This window comes from Eublepharis macularius, chromosome 3 (genome assembly GCF_028583425.1).
Source record: "Eublepharis macularius isolate TG4126 chromosome 3, MPM_Emac_v1.0, whole genome shotgun sequence".
Classification (NCBI taxonomy): Eukaryota; Metazoa; Chordata; class Lepidosauria; order Squamata; family Eublepharidae; genus Eublepharis; species Eublepharis macularius.
Window position 1 is genome coordinate 127,516,355 of NC_072792.1, and position 22,975 is coordinate 127,539,329.

General features: G+C 41.8%; 1 protein-coding gene across 1 annotated transcript in view; it reads right to left on the reverse strand.

The window, feature by feature from the left end:
* The window catches only part of IGSF3 (immunoglobulin superfamily member 3), a 172,241-nt gene that overhangs the window by 108,754 nt on the left and 40,512 nt on the right, over positions 1–22,975 (reverse strand). The gene's annotated exons all lie outside the window — the stretch shown is intronic.

The following is a 22,975-nucleotide window of genomic DNA, read 5'->3' on the forward strand; positions in this document are numbered from 1 at the left end:
TTTCCTTTTGCAAATTAGAAACACAGTCAAGCAAGAAAGAGGGAAGAAAAGAGACAAAGGACAAAATCCTGAGAAAAAGTTTCTGGGTTTAAGACCAGTAATAAAATGAAAATTGAATAAAATGACAGCTATTTTGAGTGGACATGTTTAGTATTGCTCCCAAGGTCAGTCAGGATGAGAAATCTTCAGGTCTCATCTCACCTGAGATGATTTTCTAGGAATCTGAAACATTTTTGAGCCTTTGAGGTAGGGGTGGTCGAACTTACTATATATTTTTTCAAAGTATTATTTATTTATAACAGTAAGAAGAACCCTGTGGCGCAGAGTGGTAAGCTGCAGTACTGCAGCCCAAGCTCTGCTCACGACCTGAGTTTGATCCTGGCGGAAGCTGGGTTCAGGTAGCCGGCTCAAGGTTGACTCAGCCTTCCATCCTTCCAAGGTCGGTAAAATGAGTACCCAGTTTCCTGGGGGTAAAGTGTAGATGACTGGGGAAGGCAATGGCAAACCACCTGGTAACAAAAAGTCTGCCAAAAAAATGTGATGCGACGTCCCCCCATGGGTCAGTAATGACTTGGTGCTTCCACAAGGGACTACCTTTACCTTTATTTATAACAGTGCAACCGGGGTTTGTTATCCCTAAAAACAGAAAATTAGATAACGTACACTGACACTATCATTTTGGACATATCCTGGAAATAACTAGTGTGTGTGACCACAACAATTCTGCTTCATCTTGAGAGGGATCTATGATGACAGCTAACCAAATGCACTAGAGAAAGTTTCTGTTGCACACCAACTGGAAAGGCAGAGATCACTTCCATAATAAACCCTGAAGCAGCTGACTTATAGCAACCATTACTGGAGTTTTCATGGGGAGAGATAAACAAAGGTGGTTTGCCTCTACACAGCAAACCTGGTCTTCCTTGGTGGTCTCCCATCAAAGTGCTAACCCATGTCAACCCTCCTTCCGAGTTTTGATGAGATCAGACTCACCTGAGCCATCCAGGTCAGGGCTATAATAAGCCTTACAGCCAGGAAAAAATGTAGTGATCTGAAAGTGTTTTCAAGCACTATCCATGCCATTCTCCATTCTCCAATGTACACTTCTTTTGCTGCTGTTGTTTTACCCCTCCTCCATCCCTTATACACACACCCAAACCTCCTCCAGCATATTTACCTTATGCAGTGTTAATCAAATTGCCTGTAAGAAGAGAATGGTCTTGAGGAGTGCAAAGCATATGGTGCCACTTGTTAAAGTGATTCTGTTTCTTTCACAGAAATGCTGTTTATTTCACGAAAATGCTGTATTCACCAAACTGTTGTTTTGTCTTAGTCATTAGTGTTTGCAGGGTGGGATGGATGGATGTGTGTGGGGGAGAGAGAGAGAGAGAGAGAGAGAGAGAGAGAGAATGAATAAATAATAATAAATAGCAGCTTCAACTAAATCACGTTTGGAGAATAGCAAAACAAGAAGTTCATACATCTCAGTCTCAGACTCGGGGGAAAAAACCTGAATGGGTTCCCAGAATAAGAACATAAGAGCCCTGCTGGATCAGACCCATGCCCATCTAAGTCCAGCATTCTGTTGCGCACAGCAGCCAACCAGTTGTTTTGGAGGACGAACAAACAGGGCACAGAGATCAAGGCCTTCCCTTGATGTTGCCTCAGGAAAATGTTCTTTCCAAAGAAAAGCAGAGTCTCACCCAGTGAAAGGCAATCGGATTATCAGTCAGGATCTTTCAAGTAATTAATCAGTTTGTATTAATCCACAAATGGATCTCACTATATTGGAACTCTGCTAACAAAAAAGAGGAGGAGGAGAAGAAGAAGAAGTATACCCATATCAGCATTTCCCATAAACACATCAGACAGCCCCCAAAAGGTAATAAAGGATATCTGAACTGCCCACTAAAACTCAAGTTCAATGAGATAAGCAAGACTGCCTCCAAACATACCTCCTCCTTGCCTGGCTGTCTCCCCTCTATAACATACTTGGAAATATTCCCAAGACCCTGTACTCCCTCTTCTCCTCTTAAACCACTCAGCATACCCGCTAGCCTGCCTTGTCTCCCCGCCCCCTTTTCAAAAGATAGAAAAAAAGTGTTTTGTAAGAACCGTAATCAGAACCATAATCTGTCCCCAAACTGAGCTTTGGCCTGCCTTGTGAGTGGCAAAATCCTCATTCTGGATATCCCATCATGTGTCTCCATGCCTTTCTTTTTGGATTACCTTTCCCTCGATGCTCAGGTTCCTGCCTAGGGAACTGGATCCTGTGTGTATCTGGAATGGTATGGTAAAGCACTAGCACAGGCATTATAGTGCTGGGTACCATTACTAAATGTTTCATACTATTTTGACTGTTTGAGTATAAGTTTTCATCTCAGCTGTGTGAATTTTGCTGTTCAATAAACTGTTACTGTTTTTTTCTCTATCCAGATTCTTAGTATTCCTTCCAAACTTTTAAGGGAGCCTTACTACTTTCTCAGAAATCCCTTGGAGGAGTTTGTGCAAGGTGCTGACCACACTGGAGCATTCTTTTAAGCAGAGGGCACAACTAAGCCAGCAGTGCCTGGGAATGAGAGATAGCAGAAAGAAGGCTGTCTCTCTTATGCTTAAGATATTTTAATGTGAATTTTAGCCAAACCAGAAAGTGGGCCACAATTCCATGGCACATAACTAGAGTATACTTCCCTTCTGACCACATGAAAGCATTATGTACAACTCAAAGTTGTACATCTTTCTCACACCTATCTTTCTCACATCTGTGGTAGGTGTAGGGTAGCTGCCCCTTTTGCCCCACAGATCAAGCAGCCATGACTGCAGCGCTCTTCCATATAATACACTACCCATTTGTTAATTATTTTCCTCCCTTACCACCGTTTCTGGGTGTTTTAAAAATCATTATACCTCACACCTCAGAATCACATATATTTAAATTTCATCCTCCAAGTACTTCTCTATGAAATTGCCTTATATTATGCCAGACAATTGGTCCATCTATCCCAGTACTGTCTACTTTTACAGTCAGTGACTCTCCAGGGTCTCAGGAAAAGATCTTTCTCAGATCCTTTATGTAGAGAAGGTAGGGAATGAAGTGGACACCTTCAGCCATTAAATCATGTTCCCTAAAGCAAGTTATTGCCCTACGCTCAGCTTTAGTGGAAGGGATGCTCTTTCAGAAAGATCCACTGGTTGTTTCCTAACAAGAAGTATTATCCCAGCAAAAAACCCTGGCTTTCTCAAGCTAGTTAAAGGAGAATTTAATACAAAGAACATTTAGCTTCCTGGTAACCCTAGTCTCCAGGCAACAAGAAAACCTACCACAGATGGTCTGTACCACTAAAGCATCTTCCACCTCTAAATCTGCATTTGAGATTTAACTTTTTCACTGAGTTTACAGCACAGCATTCCTTCAATGTGCAATGCCTCTATGACTACCCATCTGTCACAGTTAAAACTGGTGAGCCTGTCTGGACACATATTCCTTGCAGTTGCCAACAACACTCCTTCATAGCTACTGGTCTGAAAGTTTCAGCCTTAAAGTATAATCATTTCTAGGTGTCCTACACCTTGTCTGTCTTCTTATTTTAGTTTCAGTAAGACAGACAGGGATTAATTTGTGGCAAAAGCCAGTGTTATCTTGAATACTAACAAAGTTTATTCCTACATAAGCTTTCATGAGTCAGGACGCACTTTTTCAGATACCTATGACCAGTGCTTTTTTTCTAAAAAAATGTTTAGGGGTACTCTCAGTTTGATTCAAGAAAATCACCATTTTACAGTTCAAATTGGAAAAAATAAATGCAGTCAATGGACAAAATTACCAAGAACATGCTCACTCTTCACGTGGTCAACAGAAGACGGGGCCGTGTGCCCACTCTCTACGTGGTCTACAGCAGACGCTGTATCATACAACATCGTTGTCGCATCTTTTGTTTTTACAGCGTCATCATTCACTTTACACTTCTTTGCTGGCTGTGATGATGTAAAATAGCTAGTAATTTTCCTACTCATATTGAAATACTGCCACTCAATGTGGTTATAGGCCAAACTTTCATCAGTAAAACACCACACTACTTCACAGATTAAACGCTCGCTTCCACCTGAGACTCAGGAAACACTGTGAAAGGAAATGACATCAGAAGACTGTCAGTGATGAGAATTATGGGTATTCCCAACCAAGCCCCTCTATAGTGACACGTGCGCACAACCAAAGAGTTTCGATATAGACAAACTCTTTGCACTCTTTGCACAAAACTTACACAAATACACAAATTGGTTGGAGCCATCGGGGATAGCAACAAGACTGACCAATCACCGTGCTAGATTCCAACTACCTGAGCTCCAAGTGGTTTAGAGAAGACTTGTTTGTATTTGTCTGCACCCTAACGATCACTGATTATGCCAGCGCTCGGTGGCATGTTTGATACTCAAAGAAGTTCCATTTTTTGTAAGACGAACAGCGCTCCTAGTGAGTTTAAATATAACTAAACATCTTTGTTGCCAACATACGCTACATAAAACTTAACAAATCACATAAATATCCATAATATGTTTGGAGTTGGTTTAGCGGGAATTCCAACATTTTAAAATTTTTACTTTCTCCCGTTAGATTCACAAAATGTTTAGGGGTATGCGTACCCCTGCATCCCCCCAGAAAAAAAGCACTGCCTATGATGTGAAACATCTTTTCACCAAGATTTTTATATCCCAAATTATTGGGCGGGTGGGGGGATCATTTAGAGTCCTATCGACAATCTTGTAAATCATTCAGGTGATACTGTGTTGGGGTAGACCAACACATATACCACTCTGGAATTACACTATAACCAAGCAAGTAACAACAAAATTCCCATAAGGTAGGAATTAGGGGGATGAGTTTTTACAATAAATCTGAGCCCTTACATCCTCCTTTCTCTAGAAATTAAGTAGCGAAGACAATAGTGACAGAAGTACAGCTGTTTTCCAAGTCATGATTTTATAGGAAACAGGCTACATGATTTCCTTCTTGCTAGGAGAAACATATACCAGCTCTCTTGAGATCCTTGCAGTACAATGCAACCAGAACTCTTTTCTGCTGACAACACAAAACAAGCTCATCACTAAATGCCTGATCTGATTTTCTGCTTTACAGTCCCATGAGGTTTTTGTTGTTGTTGTTCGTGGTTGCTTAGATTGTCTATCAGGATTAAGACTAGAAGGGTCTTGTTTACCATCTAACCTCAACATTTTCTGTCACAATAAACAGCTCTTAAACAAAAAAGGTATTCAGTACAAAAAACATAAGCAAAACTTCCTAATTGGTCAAGCAGAAGGAAAAAGGCAAAGCATATATAAGAACAATGACAAGCAAACTGACTTATAAAATAGGTGCTTGCTGTGAACAAAAACAGGCTTTTGTTTATAAAGCAGTTGGATTTGTAAAGTACAGCATCCATTAAGCAGCTAAAAAACAAACAGGAAAAGGTATAATCAGAGTTCTGTATCACAGAATGGGTACCTCATAGCCTATATGCTGGTACCTCTGAAAAATACTGTATTGGCAAGTCCTTCATGCAGTTCTTGCACTTTGTGGTATCTAAAGTGCTCTGTATATTGGTAGGCATTCCCCATTTATATGCAGCCTGTACTCAGAAGCAAATCCCACTGAGTCCAAAATATTTACTCCCAAGTCAAGCGTACACAGGATTGTTGTAACCTTAACTGCAGATAAGTAGATTTTCCAGGTACTACAACTACAGGACCTCTTTTTTAAATTTTAAGCTGCGCATTTATGACGTTGACATTTATGACATTCTCTGAACACAGCATATGTTAGTCATCATTAGACTCTGAGGTAAGGATCAATTAAATGAAATGTGCTAGATTTTTCTTACCAGACTCAAATGGTGTTTTCTTTCTTTTTTAATCATAATTTTCATAGTGTTAAATCGACCTACTGTTGTAAATAAATGCAGCAGATTCTCTGAATGCCCAGCTTTCATTCCCAGCCCATTCCACTGCAGAGATATGCCTTTTCCTTTATATCTCTGCAAGGGCAGGGACTAGATACTTACTTCTCTTTAATCATCAAATTCATATTGATAGACTGATCCACTGTCGTAATAAAAGGTGCAGCAGGTTCTCTGAATTCCTCGCTTTCATTTTTTAAAAGTCTGTGGCCCCTCCCCTTGTGGATATATCATTTTTTTCCTTATATCTCTGCAAGGAAAGGGGTTAGAGACTAACTTTTTAAAAATGAAAGCTAGGAATTTAGAGAACCTGTTGCTTCTTTCATTACAATGGTAAGTTGATCTATTGATATGGTGGCCTGGCAGCTGGAGGCTGCTTGTTACAGTAATTCCTCTTAGCCCTCATAAATACTCTTAAACCTGTATCAGATAAATACTGCAAAACTGTTATAGTCCTAAACTCTCTGAACAGCCACAGCAAGACAGAAGGCATCTTCCTTTTTCTTAAGATTGAAAAGCAGCTCACTGTTAATTATTCAGGTCATTACTTCTGAGCATCACTTCATCCATAGGTAAAACCTCTGGCTAGCTAGCTTCAGCATCTGTTTTGGCAAGATCTACCAACTTTTAAGTCACTTTAAGCTTCTTGTTCTGGAAGCATTCTTTCCACAGTACACTTGCATTCTGCTTGTAGCATGGGTCTGCAGAGGATTACATGGCTTGACCGGAGGGTGGGTAATCATTACTTGATGGAGGGGTCTTGCTAGAGGCAGAGGGCTGGATAAGAATAGCTTCACTTTGGGGCTTTTTCAACTCTATAGTTCTAAGAGAGCAGGTTTTTCATGGGAAGGGAGAAGGAATGTAGTGTAACGTCTGCGTTGGGAAATGATAAGACTCAACTGAAAGTGAGGGAACATCTATAAGAAAGCAATGGCTTGTATAAACTTCCTCCCTTGGCAACTGTTATACAAGCACAGATTCTCATGTCTGAAAGTAGTGACTTCAAAGAGGTTTTGTTCTTATTTTCTATCTTATAGGCAAATACAAAGGTATGAGAAATAAGGTGTTATTGATACAAGGCTCTAACATTTCAACAGCACACAGAAGCCTAGCTGCAATCTCCTTGTTCATCTTCTATACTTTCAATCCTTCATTTTGAAGAAGACTCCAGTCAAAATTGCTTGCTATTTATTTGGCTGTGATTGGGTTTCTCAGGGCTAAAATTAGAACTCTGCAGGTGTCCTTAATAAGTACAGTTTTATCATACCTCCAAATGATTAGGCTTCATTCTACAAAAAGTTAATCTTCTGTGTGGCAGAAGTTTCTGAACCAGCAACAGGAAAAGAGAATTAATCCCTGTGAGCTTTGCTGTCCTTGGAGAAGGAAAGCCAAGGAGTCTTGTAAATAGCCAACAGCCTCCAGGGGAAAAAGAATCACTGGCAGTAAAATAATAGTAACAACAACATTTGATTTATATATATTTATATGCCCTTCAGGACAACTCAACGCCCACTCAGAGTGGTTTACAAAATGTGTTATTATTATCCTTATGACAATCACCCTGTGAGGTGGGTGGGGCTGAGAGAGCTCTGAAAGAGCTGTGACTGACCCAATGTCACCTTCTCCTCAAGTGGAGGAGTGGGGAATCAAACCCAGCTCTACAGATGTGAGTCATGCCACTCTTAACCACTACTCCAAACTGGCTCTCAGTTACTTAAAAAGCTGAAAAAAAGATTTATTCATATGACCATATGGTCCTCTACAGGAAAAATCTATGCTGGCTTCCAATCTGTTATGACACATTCACAGGATTGGATTTTGGCATGTCCCTGCAAACTTTGCTAGGGAGGTGGAGGTGTAGAGGCATTCCAAAAACTGAACCATCGTGCCTTACGCAAAAAGTAGCTTGCTATGGACTGTAAATCATAAGTTTACTCTACTACTACTCCCTCACTCCCCTCCCAATGATCACATGGCCAGAGGAGATGGGAAAGGCAGCGGCAATATAAAAAAAATCTAAAAGTATGCCATAATTAGTTATAACTAAATGTATTACGTATAATCAAAAGAGAAAAATCAGAGTTTCCATAGAAAAACACTGCCCAGTAGCTAGAAAGATGGCACTGAAACAGAAGGCAGCAATATAGGACTTGCTATATACCTCCTATGAAGTACCACTATTCAGTGGCCTATGACAGGCTTTGCATGCAGTAAATCCAAGGTACAACCCCTGGCACTCTCCTCCTCTATTAAAAATGAATCCTCCAGAGCTGGAAAAGACAGATTGGTCCTTGAAAAACAGCTACCATCTGGGGTACCCAACAATGACTTAAGTGGACCAATGGTTTTATTTAGCCTAAAGCCATTTCATAGGTTTACAAGGGTACAACTTCATTCTTGTAAGCAATCCTTTCAGGAGCAGAGATAAATGTTCCCATTACATCATGCTTGCCAAAGAAATGCGGTGGCATCAGCTGCACCAACAGCTTCCCCCTGCCCTCAAAATACAGCAGGCAAACTAATGCACAGTGAGTAAGCTGACAAATGAGTGGAGGCAGAGAAAGAGAAACTGAACCAGTCCCACAGGGAAATGAATTTTGAGTGGGATGCAATAGAAATAAGAGGCGTCAAGTATATTAACCAGTAGAAGAATGCCAAAGATGTGAAACTAGAAATTTTCTCTGGTAACAGAATGATGGCCTATTTCCATTACAGGGTTTCTCAGATTTGTATCTGGCTGAAGTTACATGGATCACATACTGCTTTCAAAGTTCACTGAGCAATTGCTAAGGCAGGGGATGGGTGCCATATGTTTCCAGCTGCACTTATGGTTATTACTTTCCCCACTTAATGCTGAGAGACTGTTCTGAAGCAGAGAACCTGCATAGCCTCTGCCACTCTTGCCCAGACAACCCATTATTCCTACCCAACTGCCAGGAACAGTAATGGGACCTGTAAGCATGCCTAAAGAGGTCCCAAGGCAGCGTTAAGCTCTAGAGGGCTGCCAACTCACTGTGTCCTCTCATCGAGAAAAGGAAAAACTGGAAGAAGCAGAGACCTTACTGAACTGCCAATAGCTATGGAGGAGGCTCAGTGGGGTGCTGCAAAATAGGAAGGGGCCGGTGTCCCACCAACTGTGTCTCTGACCCTGTCTATACAGCTCTTTTTTTAAAAAAAAGAATTTTTCACCAAGGAAAACTGAACTTTATATCTTGCGCAAGTTCATACTTATTTTCATGCGTGCTTATTTTTACTATATTTATTCCATTCCTTCTATTTACTAGGAAGGATATGGAGTTGTGCAGAGAGTTGAAGTATCCTGCCCTAATTGCTAGAAATCCTACTGCCCCACCCAACCAAAAATGGGAAACAACAGCAGTCTTACCAATTATGGGACCCCAGGGGAAACTCAAAATCACTGTCACCTTACCACTGGCCCCAACACTGGGTCCAAGCAAGAGGTGGCTCTCACCCTGTGCAAGGTGGGCAGGAAGCTAGCTGCCTGAAACCCAAACAGGGCTGATGTAAACAGCAACTGGTACCTGCCCTTTTTCTTTTCCTTCTTCCTTCAGGGCTAGGGCATGGGTGGTCAGAGGTGTTGCCAAGTAGGCCTCCTCTCCTGCTTTAAGGCCTGCCATGAACTGTGTTAAAGTTTCCTGCATTGCTGTTTCACTGCTGCTACACAAAGACTGCTTTGCACGTGTGTGCTCTAATACACGTGTCAGTTTCCTGCCTGCTTGCTAATTACCCTGCTGCTGCAATAGACTGTGTAGTTTACTGACTCCATGTTTGGATAACTGCACAAAGGACTCTCTTCCTGGGCAGCCCTGCCCAGACCTGTATCTGGACTTCCCAGTGTGTGTTTGGACTTTATTACAAGTGTGCCCCCTGTCTGCATTGCCATCTGCCACGGACCGTGCCTGTTCCCTGCTTTGGACTGTGTTTTAAGTACTGTTCCCCTGCCTCCATGGAAGCCTGCCTCGTCTGGGCCCAAGCCGCTGTTAGGAGCCGGGAGACGGCCGGGGAAACCTCCAGCGAGCCTGGCTAGGCGCTCCCTGGTCAGTTCCCGCCTGGAGCCTCCCACGGGTCGATCCCCGAGCTTGCCCTCGCTACCGGGCAACCTGCAAACCAGCCCCAGCTATGCCCAGCCGGCATCCATGTTCTCAGGCAGCCAGAAGACCTAGGGAAGAAGCCTGCTTTGAGAAGCCATTTCAGCGAAGCGGGCACACCACATCCACAGCGAGAGTACCTCACCCCGCTCTGCATATCTTAGGAGCCGCCCCGGAGAAGGAACTAAGTGCCGACCATCCCAAGCACTTAGAGAATGCATCTCAAAGAAACCTCCGCATTCCAGAGCTGATGACATCAGGACAAGCCCTGTCCGCTGGAACATCCATTCAGCCCACTCGGATTTCCCCCTCCCTCTTTTGTCCCCTCTTCCTGAGGTGTCACTTATCACAATCAGATTACCAAAGTGGCCCATCCAAGCCATTCAGTAACCCATTAGAACCTTTGTTTTAATCTGTGAGAACCACCAAGTACAGCACCAGCCCCAGGGTACGTTTTGGGGTATTTAAGCTGGTCTCTCAGACCACACGGTGCTTAGGCCATTCCCTATCCAGACCCCCTTGCTGTCTGTCTGTGGATCCATTGCTGGCATTGGGCCACCTCGCTGTTGTGTCTCTGCTTCGCTCCAGGATTGTGAGTATTCCCCGCCATCGTTGGGAACCCGCTAATGCGAAAGTCTCTGCATTTCCTACTCTGTATTTCTTAGATCTTGTGTGTTCTCTTGTATGCTTGTGCAAGTTTAGGCTTACGCCACATGGTTAGCAAATACACGTGATTGAACCTATTTGTAGTCTGCCTCTTTTTCACTAGAGTGTCTGGGATCGGGACCTCCGTAAACATAGGTTAAGATCCGCGCTAATTTTAAGTTACAGACTGCTAAAGCTAATTTCCCCCTTTAATAAGAGCAGTTCTGGTAACAGAGGGCCCCAAGAGCAAGGCCCAGTTCAACTACCCCTGTTACAAATTGGTTAAGACCACTCCTGCTTGAAAAGTATTGTTTTAGAGATTGACAAGTATGTAGGACCATTGCATAACCCATATTTTTTGGATTCTTTGCTCCGATATAGCTTTTTGGATTCTTTGGATATTTTTGGATTCTTTGCTCCATATAGCTTTTTGGATTCTTTGCTCCAATCCCAATTAGGCATTTAGGAACTGCATTTTGAGACACTACTCAAAACATTCATAGGCTGCAAAACTAAGAACACATTCCACGGAGTAAGCTCCATGGACTAAATTGGGACTTCTGAGCAGATATGCTTAGGATTGCTTCCACAGAGATGTGAATGCCATGGGGAGAAGGGGCATATGCTTTTTCCAAATTGAGAATTGGGAGAATGCTGAGGTCCTATGAAATATCCTTTCTTTTGGAGTGAGTAAATTGCTTTTAGTTTAAAAAAAAAGTGAGAGATTACTTTTCTCAAGGCTACATGCTGCCAAGATATGCTTTAGGTTAAAATTATTGCTCCTACTAACATAACACAAGAAGAGCCCTGCTGGATCAGACCAGTGATCCATCTAGTCCAGCGCCCTGTTCCACACAATGGCAACCCAGTTGCCCTGGAGGGCAAAGCAAACCACACAGAAAAGCCAGCAGATGTTGCCTTCCAGCACTGGCATTCAGATGTTTGCTGCTTCTGAAAAGGAGGTTCCCTTTAATGACTATGGCTAGGAGCCATTGATGGACCTAGCCTCCATGAATCTGTCTATCCCCTATGTACATGGCTACCACTACAACCACTCACAGTGAATTCCACAGATTTAATTACTCGTTGAGTTAAAAAAAAGTATTTCATTTTCACTTACTACTGCAAACTAGAAGGAGGGGGGGAAAGCAGGTAAATGTTTTTGTTCACATCACTAGTGTCAGTCCTTGTTACAGTAAGGTTTTGGAAGTTGAGGCATGAAGAAGAATAAACCATTTCTTCTACAATGGAATTTCCATTAACTGAAGGTGCTGTGTCACCAACACATTTTTAGTGAATGGGCTCTTTACTGTTTCCTTCTAGAATGCATATTTTAACCACGTCGCTGAAGCTTGCTTAGAGAAGGATTGCTAAATTATACAGCAAAATTCAAGCACATAATTGCAAAACTGATAAAATACCAGATGGCATGCTTTATCAAAAGGTGAATAACTGAGCCTGTTTTGCTTAACACAGCTGAGCAACAAGCAATGGAATAAGGTATGCAAACTAATGAGCGGAACAGAGAAAGCAGCCCAGGGTCACTTGTTTCCTTCATAGAGCAGCAGCAGCCGCCAAAAAAAACCCCCTTTCCATAAATTGAACAGTAGATCATTTAAGCAGAACACAGCAACTCTCCTTCTCCCAGTCCTCTCATACATAATGTATCATTAGCCTGCAAATTTATTGTTACAAGGAAAATCAGAGAATAGCAGAATTCAGAAACAAACAGACATAAAATTCTGGCAGGATCACAAAATATGCTGGTTCCAGGGCCTAACAATCTCCAACTGATGAGAATTAAAAAGACTCTTCCTCTATTATAAGGCAATTTCATGCACTTCTGCTTGGAGCATCCAGTATCATCTAATGTCAGCTAAAATGCTAAACTAGATGGATCATTGTTTGAAGCTGCTATGGCAATGTCTGCACTCCGAACTGCATTCCTAGTATATTTAAGTGCTGCACATAGACTCAAGAAAGCAAGAAACAAAACACAACAAGAGCCTAGATGAAGTAGGCTCTTCAAGTAACTCCATTTAGCAACAGCACCACACTTTCCTTGCACATTTCACTGCTGCAGCAAAATGCTTTAGGCACTGCCCATAAAGTGCTATGCCCTATTACTAACCACTAAAAGCGATATTCCTAAGTTTACGCCACAGGCAAGTGATAGCCCCCTGCCTCAAAATGGGATCTGACAGGAGAGACTCACAACGCCAGTATTCCCTCTAATCTGGTTGATGCTCATGACTGGAGTAAGCTGGCAGGATTTAACACCCACCTTTCTTACTTATTCTAAATACTATGTTAAAGAAGAAATCAAATAATAGTCTCTGAGACCCACCAGGTATGTTTAATTCGGCTTAAACAGAAGTAGGAAAGTAGATGGCAGAGATACAACATAATTGAGTAGATAACAGCACAATGAAGAAAAATGCCTGACTCTTTCTCGACTGGACATGTCTTCTGGACATTCCCACACACAATTTATCCTTTATAGCCCAAAAAAGAGTAGTGCAAATGTGGCACGGGAACTGTACATTACTCCACTATTGCCTACATTTAAGGCTACGAGAAGGAGAAAGCACAGAAAGCCTCAGCAAAGGTCTGTACAGAGTTATCCGGGCTGTCTCAGAGATCCAGGTCTCATCTCCTTAGTGAACTTTACATCAGGCTGAGTATTCAACCCATGAGGATTGGATCCGCTTTATTCATCCATTCTGGCCCCATACTGCTTTGATTCTTTAATTCTATACTTTGAGGGAACTGAACAGAAGTGATGTCTGTTTTTTTATTTCTGCAGGAGAAAAATGCTCAGAGTCTGCTGTGGGCTTTGAGGACGGACACGTCAGTTTCCTCAGTGGATTGGCAGAGGAGTCCACAGTTTCCTCAATGGATCAACTGAGGAAACTTATGAAGGCCTTTTTTTCTTTTTTTTAATAGCACCAAGGTTGCAACATTCAGGTTTTAAAATCAGGAAAAATTGATTAGTTGCTGTTTAACCAATGGGGACACAGCGAGGATGGGGACACAGAGAATGCAGAGTAATAAAGGGGAGGGCAAAAGCCAGGGCCAGGCCTCACACCAAAGAAAGCATTCTGTATTGTCGAAGGCTTTCACGGCCGGAGAACGATGGTTGTTGGGGGTTTTCCGGGCTGTATTGCCGTGGTCTTGGCATTGTAGTTCCTGACGTTTCGCCAGCAGCTGTGGCTGGCATCTTCAGAGGTGTAGCACCAAAAGACAGAGATCTCTCAGTGTCACAGTGTGGAAAAGATGTAGGTCATTTGTATCTACTCAGGAGGGGTGGGGTTGAGCTGAGTCATTCTGTAAGAGTTTCCCAGGGTGTGGAATGCTAATGGCGGGAGGCTTCACTGTAACCTGAGGAGGTTCTTTTGCATATGGATTGGTGCTTGATGTGCTAATCTTCTAATCGTCAGGAACTACAATGCCAAGACCACGGCAATACAGCCCGGAAAACCCCCAACAACCAAAGCATTCTGTACTTTGGAAAAGCCCTGGTATGACTTTGCTGGAAAAAAAATCAGGTTGTGTGTGCACAGAGAAAAGCTGTAAAAACGCCGGAGAAAGATCGATTCTGTGGCAGTTGCAACCCTTCTCCATGCAGAATGTAAAAAAGTCTTGCAAGCAGTTTGGAGACTGAATTGGGGTATTTTGACCATGTGTATAGAAGACTGAAGAGAAATCGATGTAGTATGGGGCCAGAACTGATAAAAAAGCCCTATGTGGAAAAGACCCTAGTGCCTGTTACCAAGCATTGTGTGGTTACAGCTTCCTTTGCTGTTACTCCTATGGCAAGTATAGCTTATAGCTATATGGGTTAGGAAATGTAGCTATATACCACCCTGCTGATATAGGCAAGCCAACCGCATAATTTCTGAAGATGATCACCTGAAAAAGCACTGGTTACAACTTCAACATTGCCTAATATTGTATTGGCAAGGGTATCCATCCAATCTTATTAACATTACGAAACAATGATCTTTACAGAGTGTCCCCACTTCAGAAACTGTTGTATCTCACATCTGCTCTGAACTAAGCAATCACAGGATTGCAGTAAATGTAAAGTGTATTCACAGCAGCCAGGAGCTGTGCAGGTTCATGGAGGACAGCTCCATCAGTGGCCACTAAACATGGTGAGTAAAGGGACCCTCTATATTCAGAGGCAGCAAATCTCTGCAGATCAGTGCTAAGAGGCAGAATCAGAGGAAGGCTTTGGCTTCTATGCTCTGTTTTACCCTCTATGGCAACTGGCTGGCCCCTATATGAAACAGGATGCTGGAATGGATGGACCACTGTTCTGATCTAGCAGAATCAAAAAGAGTCCAGTAGCACCTTTAAGACTAACCAATTTTATTGTAGCATAAGCTTTCGAGAATCAAGTTCTCTTCGTCAGATGTATGGTACAGAAACCGGTCAAATATAGAAGAGGAGGGGAGGAGAGAGAAGATGCAGTTAGGGGGGGAGAGAGGGAGGGTGCAATCAAAACATTCCTTTGCTAGTAAATGTAAACATCTCCTTTTGGTGTCCTTTTGGGGTCAGTTGGCTTGAGTGAGGCTTCAAGGGAGTTTGCCCTGTTAGTTTGCAGCAGTAAAATAGCTAGACCATCCAATTCCTATGTAGTATAAGCCTTCGATAACCACAGCTCTCCCTGTCAGATGCATCTGACAAAGAGAACTGTGGTCCCCGAAAGCCCACGCCAGGCGCCACTGGGCTCCCCCAGACCCCACCTCTGTAAAGGAAATCTGTTACCTGTGATAATGTGATAACCATTCATAGTCCCTATTCAGTCCCAGCTTGACAGAGTCAAATTTGCATATGAATTCCAATTCAGCAGCCTCCTGTTGGATTTTGTTTTTGAAAGGTTTCTGTTGAACTACAGCAACCTTTAAGTCTTTGATGGAATGTCAGATTTGTCAGAATGTCAGAGCAGAAGGACATTGGCACATGACGGCATATCGGCTTCTCACCCACAATCATGAATCGGCCAGCAGAGTCACCAGCACAGGTACCAGGCCCTGCAACAGACCCAGATGCCAGCTCTGCCCCTATATCTACCCAGGGAATACAATTACAGGACCCAATGGCATCAACTACACTGTCTCTGGCTCTTACAGCTGCTCATCTTCCAATCTGATATATGCCCTCATGTGCCAACAATGTCCTTCTGCTCTGTACGTTGGACAAACCAGCCAACCTCTACGCAAAAGAATAAATGGACACAAATCTGACATTAGAAATGGAAACGTCCAGAAACCAGTGGGAGAACACTTCAATCTACCAGGACATTCCATCAAAGACTTAAAGGTCGCTGTAGTTCAACAGAAACCTTTCAAAAACAAAATCCAACAGGAGGCTGCTGAATTGGAATTCCTATGCAAATTTGACTCTGTCAAGCTGGGACTGAATAGGGACTATGAATGGTTATCACATTATCACAGGTAACAGATTTCCTTTACAGAGGTGGGGTCTGGGGGAGCCCAGTGGCGCCTGGCGTGGGCTTTCGGGGACCACAGTTCTCTTTGTCAGATGCATCTGACAGGGAGAGCTGTGGTTATCGAAGGCTTATACTACATAGGAATTGAATGGTCTAGCTATTTTACTGCTGCAAACTAACAGGGCAAACTCCCTTGAAGCCTCACTCAAGCCAACTGACCCCAAAAGGACACCAAAAGGAGATGTTTACATTTACTAGCAAAGGAATGTTTTGATTGCACCCTCCCTCTCTCTCCCCCTAACTGCATCTTCTCTCTCCCCCCCTCCTCTTCTATATTTGACCGGTTTCTGTACCATGCATCTGACGAAGAGAACTTGATTCTCGAAAGCTTATGCTACAATAAAATTGGTTAGTCTTAAAGGTGCTACTGGACTCTTTTTGATTTTGCTACTACAGACTAACACGGCTAACTCCTCTGGATCTCTGATCTAGCAGGGCTCTTCTTATGATTTTATATGTGCACACACTAGAAGCAGCCCATTACCCAAACAATCAATTACCCAAACTTTAAGAATCTAAAACTTCTAGTTTACTGTGCTAATATCACTTGGTCAAAATTCTTAGACAATGGTACTCATATTATACACATACATCTGTGTTCACAGAATTAAGCCATTTTCCCCATATGCTCTGTTTTTCTGTCTCTGCAAACTATACTGACAATGAAAAAGCAATGTTGTTAAAGTGCAGTGTAGTTATTAAAGTTCCAGATCTGTCATAGCAATTGTCATGGCACACCCAAGATTCTTTTCTCTTAGGGACCACAACTACTACTGTCATATACTCAACTGCCAGGGTCCAGCCTTAATACAAAGATCTGGTTCTTTTCTGATGGGAATGGAATCCTACAAGAGCATTAAAGCAATGCTATTATCCAAAACCATATGCAGAGATCACTCTAAATTATAGCATAATCTTCATGCTAGTTTTCCAGAGAGTGAAGCCACCTGTGCCCCAGCTGACAAGCCAACTAAAATAAGAGCTATTCATGGCCACAGGCTCCATTAAAACATAGCTCAAGTCCAGAAGGCAGCATGATGTTAATGAGAAACCAAGAAACAGAAAGCCAAGGAGTATAAAGCAGCGTGATTTATCCCTTCTGCTCTTAGTGGTTGCCAAGTGAAAATCAGCCTATGGTAAGCCTTTAAATGTGAGGAGGAGAAAGATGTAGGGAATCCAAGTAGCATTCATGACATTTTCTTCCTTCCACTGTAGAATGCAAATTCTCCCCACTTTTTTAACCTCCCAGCTTATCAAGATAAAGGAACATACTTTTGTGCGTTGAAGCTGCTTCTAGACTTGGTAGGACTAGATGGAAATGTCTTATTAGATATGTGTATAAAATGAAGGCACTCCAAGGTCTTGACACTAAAAAGTTGCTTTCTGTTGCTGGGTCAAACCACTGTTCTCCTCCTAACACAAACACACACATTGTATTGGTAAAACAAAACGCTTTTAAACAACTTCAGCCCCCATTTCTAAAACAAGCTTGAATATGATTGGCTGTGATGCTTTTCATGTGGCTCTTTGGGCAGCGCACTTCAGGACAGATTACTCTGATAGTAGTGCATCAGTTGCTATGTTAAACACCTGTCACATTCAGCAAAAAAGAATATGAAGTGCCTTGAAAGAAAGATGGATCTCACATTCTGCTATGAACTAAGAGCGTATCTTTTAGTTTACAGCTCTGAATCTGGAGTTCTCTCCAACTGAAAAGAAATTCTACTGTTTGGCATTTGTTGGACTTTGCTTGCTTCATTCTAAGCTTATTATGAAAGCCATATCATTTGATAATCATGTGAACTGGCCATGTAAATCATCTTTGGTACTCCCTTGTTTCAAAGCATAGCAAATAGTTCAAAGCAGAGAAAGAAGATTTCATACAGCTAGAAATCCTTTGGAGGAAGGACTATGTTAAAAATTACCCAGACATGCAGAAATTACTCCAAATCTTTCTAGATATCAAAGACAAAGTATTCCTAAGGCAGATTCAGAGTTATTTTCCTATTTATATGCTGAAGATGAGAGTGAGACAAAAAACTAACCGTGTGGTTGAAGAGGATAAAAATGACTTGGATCTCATTACACACACTCAAAAATGGTAACGCTCATCACTGTTTGTATTCTAGTTACTTGACAGAATGGACAGATGAATCTGACATTAAAGACTTGTGCCTTCAGTCATTTCTTCTCCATTTTCCTGTCTGCCTTAGCAATGGGTGATTCCATACGAATGGTTTTCCCTGCTTCAGCTTCTAAATGACCTCGATTGTTTCTTGTGTTTCCACACGTGGGAAGGCAATCCTAGCAGCAGATTCGAAGTCACTGCACGTTTTGTCCGTTTTTTTTCCATCCTGCTTTCCCCAGACTTATTTGTCCATGTGCAGCAGATTAGGGATTTTAATCATGCGGTATTCTTTATCCGATGTTCTCCCCACCCTTGCTCTTTTCTCTCGCCCTTCCAATCAACTTAATTTGATTGGCCAATCATGTTTTCTAAGCTACACCCACTACCCTTTCCCTTCCCCTCTTTTTTTTTTAAAAAAAAATGTAAAAAAACATTGCAATGTTTCTACAAATCTATGCAGAAACATATCCTGTGTCACATGACAACAGCTGACCAATAATGGGTCCATTTTACAACATGCCAAATTTGTTACTTGTTGCTCGCTGACAGCTGACAGCTTCTGAGGTAGAGTGAAAGTGTGATGGAGGGACTTCAGCGTTCAACTAGTGGTCTAGGCATTTCATGGAGGGAGAAAGAGACCGTCCTCAACACAACACCTATCACTAAACCACACCGCTCATGAAGAAAGCGGGAAAGATAGATGCGGGGTCATTGGTAACAATTTTCCCTCCAAATGTCAATAGCCAATACTCTTCCACAATATCGGCAGAAAGTGCTCTGGCCTATCCAATATGTTTATTTGATGCAACATTTATGTGTAGTAACGTTTTTTTGTGAGAAATTTTTTTCTAATGTGTTGGTTTGATGCAACGTTTATGTGTAGCAACGTTTTTTTGTGAGAAATTTTTTTCTAATGTGTTGGTTTGATGCAGCGTTTATGTGTAGCAACATTTTTGGGGGGGGGGGAATTTAAAAAAATGAAGATGTGCATCATTCGACACTTCCCCCGGAAAAAGCGATGAGGAATCGATTTTTATCTTGTCAAAAATTCCACATGATGGACTTTGAGTCGATGAAATGTGCAAAACAAAAGCCTTATGTGGAATCAGGGAGAAGTGGATTCGTAGGACTCCACCGCGGCATGGCTGCTCAGAAAGTCCGATCAAAATTGATCATGCGGAATCCCCCAATGGTCTACTTATTGCAATCCCCACTGGAGATGACTTGAAAAAGCTAACCCTCTGCAGCTCCACAATATGGTAAATTTCAGTAGGGAGACCTTGAAGTAGCATGTACTTTTAAGCAGCTTTTGCATGGCATTTAGTAAGAGCCCCATGGCGCAGAGTGGTAAGCTGCAGTACTGCAGCCCAAGCTGTGCTCACGACCTGAGTTCGATCCTGGCAGAAGCCGGGTTCAGGTAGCCGGCTCAAGGTTAACTCAGCCTTCCATCCTTCTGAGGTTGGTAAAATGAGTACCCAGTTTCCTGGAGGTAAAATGTAGATGACTAGGGAAGGCAATAGCAAACCACCCCGTAAAAAGTCTGCCAAGAAAATGTTGTGATGCGACATCCCCCATGAGTCAGTAATGACTCGGTGCTTGCACAAGGGGCTACCTTTACCTTTTTTTTTAAACCTTGCATGGTATCTATACCAACCTTTATTTCCCTCTTCTTATGGCTTGAATATGAGGGGGGGGGGCGGGGAGAAGCACATCTTTAAATAACAGCAAGCAAAGACAACGATCAGTTAACATTTATCACAATCTAACAGAGCACTAAGTGGCCAATGAAACTAGCAGATGCAGTTTTAAAAAATCCTCTTTACACATCCTTCTCCCCACACATTTCACAGTGCTCAACAGAACTAAAAACCCCATCTCCCCAAAGCCCCTTGGACCATTCTGCTGCCAAATAAGAGCTGCTAAAGCTAATGAGAATTAAAAATTCATAGTTTGATGAAAGGAGGAAGTTTGGTTCTACTGCTAAGAAAATGAAAAACAGTAACTCACTCATAGCTCAGAAGCACTTCTTGAGTAAGCATCTCTAGTTATGCTAGAAGAAACAGAGAGCTGAGTCCAATCATCTGAAGAGCCCTTTGATGACTCTAGTCTAGTAAGGAAACACGCTTTGGGGCTACCTTTCCATTTGCCTTATGACCTTTGAATGGAAGATCAGCAGTAACAAAGCCTTTGAAAGTAATGGGAGACCATATCTTCCTGGGCATACATCTGAAGAATACAGTGAAGGGCAGTTAGCAGCAAACAGTACTATGTACAGGTGATGAGGAATTATAGTATATGGAGAACAAGACTCTGCTAACATCCCGATCTTATGGTCATTGTAAAACACAACATCTTTTTTGCATAGCCTAACAAACAGGGAACACAAAGTCTCCCAATGACTGTCAAGATATCCAAAGCTCAAGTTTTAGGATTAATTCCGATGCTACGATGGAAGTGGGTATTGTAAGCAGAGGTTGGGGAGGGTTTTTGGTTAAAGCCACTTCTATCTCTGCATCCTTGCATAAAATACAGTATCTGACCTGACAATCAAATCCATGAATACCAAAGATTATTTTAGGAGACAGATCTGATCAAGCTTGAAAATTAGTTTGGAATTATTGATATATTGTTCATATATCAGAAGTTTTGAAATTAGATTATTTGCTGATATTCAGAGCTGCAAGTGATAGCTTCTAAAACAGGGCATCCTAGATGGCTCAGAATATCTTTTAGAAGTGATGCAAAGAGCACGCCCATACATACACATTCCAATTTGAGTACATATTTAATGACTAGAGAATAGGGCTGCCAAGCCCCCACCTCCAGGTCTTGTTGCCCTCCATAGAGTTCTGGCAATTCCTAGAGATAAGTAACAAAGGGTAGATCTAGGAAATGCTCTATGTTAAAGCCAGAAGTTCTTACCATACTTCCAAGTAGGTCTAGGAATTACCAGAACTCTATGATAAGAACTTCCTGTAAGTAGACAAGACCTTATTTTTCTTTTTAATTTTTCTCTCAGGATGTTGACTTCCCCCCATGCATACCACCAGTTGCCAGGGACTACAAGAGAATAGGAATGATATTTTTTTTCAGTGCCATTTTATATTTTTGTAACATGAGGAGTGTGTGTGGGGGAGCGGTAATTTTAACATGTATCTATCCAGTTTGAGCTTTTGTGTGTAAGTAATTTAAAAACCCGACTAACATAAGATTCCTTTTACATGGCTAGATTATCTCAACAAATTCAAGTCACCACATTTCAAACATTGCAAGACTGGGCCATTTCAAAGGTGTTAAGAACCCTAATTCTGACAAAATGTATTTAGGGAAAGCGGGGAGGTCACAGAATCAGAAATGGGGGGTAGTTCACAGAATCAGCAAAAGGGGCTTAGACAGAATCATGGAGGATAGGTCTATCAGTGGCTGCTAGCCATGCTGACTACAGAGAACCCCCAACATTCAGAAGCAGTAAACCTCAGTGCCAGGAGGCCTCTATGCCCTGTTGTTGGTCCTCCAAAGTAACTAGTTGGCCACTGTGTAAGACAGCATGCTGGACTAAATGGATCACTGGTCTCATCCAGCAGAAATTTTATGTTCATATATTTAAAATGTTCCAGGGACTTGATTTTCACCACCCTGGGGATCTTTTTGGGTGGAAAGGCTGCATATATCATATTTTAAAGAAATACTAATTAAAAAGCGAGTAAGTCCAAAGGAGTTAGAGCTTCCAAGTATGGGTTGTATTGCTTCTATTATTACACTACTTTGTTGATAACTCTAGGTTTGTTTCTGCTTTTACCCGTACAAGTCTTTATCAGTTCTTCAGTCATTCAGTTGTTGAGAATCACTGTATTATTCAACATACCTTCCCACTTTATGATAAAAACTGTTCTCCTTCTCCCTAGATTTGAAGGCCCAGAAAATAAATTATAACATTTCCCCCCCCATTTTGTTTCTGAGGACAATTTCCCCCAATGTTTTTGATGAAAAAATTGATAAAGTTTGAAAAACATTGAAAAAATTCCCATGAAATATTTTTCTCTTTTGAAATGAGCAAAATGCTTTTTAAGACAAGATTTTATTCACTCAAAATGGATAGCATGGAGAAGTTTGAGTGATTTTTTTGAATTGGAAGTTTGTCTTTGCTTTCGAACTGAATGAAATGTGCATAGGGTGCAACAGTTTGCAGCTATCTCACTTCAGTATATGGTGTATTTACAGTTTTGCTTGTAGAAAACTAAGGCATTTATACCTTTAAAATCCCCCCAAATGCCAATTAATACAATTTTATATACTAACTAAATTACAAATAATGTATATTATATTGTTAAGGCAGCAAAATAGGTTTAGGCTCAATACAAAAGTAAGCGTTGAATATATTTCAATTTTTCCAAATATTTTCCCCTGCAGAACAGTTTTTTTCCATAACTTCAAAAGTTTTGGAAATTTTACATTTCTGTGTATACCTGCAATATTTGCACACTTTATTCCCTGAGTAATTAATATCTCAATTAAAAAAGACACCTGGACTAGAGTTACCAGGGGCCGCAGGAGAAGTGTACATGCATGTGCACTGCCCCACCTCTGTGCTCCCCCCTCCCCCCGTTGGCCAGGTGAGAAGGGC